Source organism: Suricata suricatta, chromosome 12, assembly GCF_006229205.1.
Source record: "Suricata suricatta isolate VVHF042 chromosome 12, meerkat_22Aug2017_6uvM2_HiC, whole genome shotgun sequence".
In the NCBI taxonomy this organism is placed as follows: Eukaryota; Metazoa; Chordata; class Mammalia; order Carnivora; family Herpestidae; genus Suricata; species Suricata suricatta.
In genome coordinates this window covers 60,513,628-60,516,058 of record NC_043711.1, presented here as the reverse complement: position 1 = coordinate 60,516,058, position 2,431 = coordinate 60,513,628, and the positions used below count along the sequence as shown (strand labels likewise).

General features: G+C 35.9%; 1 pseudogene; it reads right to left on the bottom strand.

Moving 5' to 3' along the window:
• Positions 1-1,625: 1,625 nt before the first annotated feature.
• On the bottom strand, positions 1,626-2,144 carry LOC115274251 (annotated as a pseudogene).
• Between the last annotated feature and the right edge of the window lie 287 nt (positions 2,145-2,431).

Sequence of the window (2,431 nt, the reverse complement as noted above, 5' to 3'; positions counted from 1 at the left end):
AGGATTCTTCTCTTGTGGTATCTTTGTCTGGATTTGGAATTGGAGTAATGATAACCTCTGAGATGAGACGGGCAGCATTCCATTTTCATATATTTTTGGAAGAGTTTGTGAAGAGTTTTGGAAGAGTTTTTGGAAGAGTTTCTTTAAACATTTGGTAGAATTTACCAGGAAAGAAATCTGGTCCTGGGTTCTTTCTTGTGGGGCATTCATTTGTTGGCTATTTAAGTATTTCTCTTTTATACAATACAGATCTTTTCAGATTTTAATTTCTTCTTGAGACATTTTTGGTAGTTTGTGTCTTTCAAGGAATTTGTCCATTTTATGTAAGTCATCTAATTTATTAACATAACTATTTGTATTATTCTCTTATAATCTTTTTTAATTTCAGTGAGGTTTGTAGCAATCTTCCTGTTTCATTCCTGATTTTGGTAATATTAATCTTCTCTTCTCTTTGATCCATTCATGACTAGTTTACCTAAAAATCAGTCCATTTTGTTGATTTTCTAAAAGATCCAATTTTTTATTTCATTATATTTCTCTACTGATTTTCTAGTCTTCATTTCATTTATTTCTACTTTAAAATTTCTTTATTTCTGCTTGCTTTGAGTTTAATTCACCCAACTTTTTCTGTATTCTTAAGGTAGAAGGTTATTTACTTAAGAACTTTCTTCTTTTTTAATGTGGATGATTATAGCTATAAGTTTTCCTTTAAGAACTGCTTTAGCATCATCCTGTAAGTTTTAGTATGTTGGGTTTTTGTTTCCTTCATCCCAAGAAATTTCCCAGTTTCCCTTGTGATTATTTTTTCTTAGCCCATTTGTTATTTAAAAGTGTGTTGTTTAATTTCCACATATTTGTGGATTTCCCAAGTTTTCTTCTATTACGAATTTCTAAATTCATTCTATTGTGATCAGATAATATATTTTGCATTCCTTTAAATTATTGAGACTTATTTTATGGCTCAATATGTGATCTATCTTAGAGAATGTTTCATGTGCACTTAAGAAGAATGTGCATTATGTGTATTATGTTGTTGAATGTAGTGTTCTAAATGTGTCTATTAGGTATAGTCGTTTACAGTGTTGTTCAAATTTTCTATTTCCCTAATCTAATTGTGGATATAATTCTTGCTATATTACTGAAATGAAGTATTGATGTCTCAAAATATTATTTTTCAATTGTTTATTCTTCAGTTTTGTTGATTTCTGCCTCACGTGTTTGTTAAGTAAATGCACATTTATAATTCTTAGATGTTCTTGAATGATTGACCTTTTTATCATCATAAATGCCCCTTTTTAATCTTTTAATACTTTTGTCTTCAAACCTATTCCACTTCATATTAATATAGTCACTTCAGCTATCTTTTGGCTATATCTTTTTCCATTCACTTGATTTTTAAGTTTATTTATTTATTTGAGAGAGAGAGAGAAAATGAGAGAGGTGGGAGGAGGGGCAGAGGGAGAATCCCAAGCAGGCTCTGCACCACCAGCAGAGCCCAAAACGGGGCTTGATCTCATGAACCATGAGATTATGACCTGAGCCAAGATCAAGAGTCCAAGGCTTAATTGACTGAGCCACCCAGGTTCCCCACTATCCATTTACTTTTTTTTTTTTCAAACAACCAGACACATAAAAGTTCTTAGTTTATTAATCCTCTCATGAAAAATATGCACAATCACCAGAGAACCACAGCAGAATCTTTACTCCTTCTGTTGTCCAATCTCCAGCTCACTTTTTGCCAGCACCAACGTTGGCTTTTGTGGTTCCCCTGACTTTCTTCATTCTGTTCTTGTGTTCCTCTCGCTGTTTTCTTGATGTCTTTTTCTTCTGACACAGGCCATGTCTTGCAGGTCTATGTTTGGGTTCGTTTTTCTTTGCATAATCCAAGGAATCATAAATCATGCCAAAGCCAGTTGTCTTGCCACCTCCGAAATGGGTTCTGAATCCAAATACAAAGATGATGTCTGGTGTGGTCTTGTACATTTTGGCTAGTTTTTCCCGAATTTCTGTCTTAGGTACTGTTGCCTTTCCAGGGTGAAGGACATCAATGACCATCTGTTTCCACTGAAGTAGTCGGTTGGTCATGAACATCCTGGTCCGGATAGTTATGGTGTCATTCATGATGGCGGTGGAGCTTCAAGCAGCTGGGGAGGAAAAGAGCTCCATTTACTTTTAAAGTTGTTATTGTCGGGGCGCCTGGGTGGCTCAGTCGGTTAAGCCTCCGACTTCGGCTCAGGTCAGATCTCACGTTCGTGGGTTCGAGCCTCACGTCAGACTCTGTGCTGACAGCTAGCTCAGAGCCTGGAGTCTGCTTCCGGTTCTGTGTCCTTCTCTCTCTGCCCCTCCCCCTCTCATGCTCTGTCTCTCTCTATATCAAAAATAAATAAAACTTAAGAAAAAAAAGACTCCTGATGGAGTCAGGAGCCAAAAA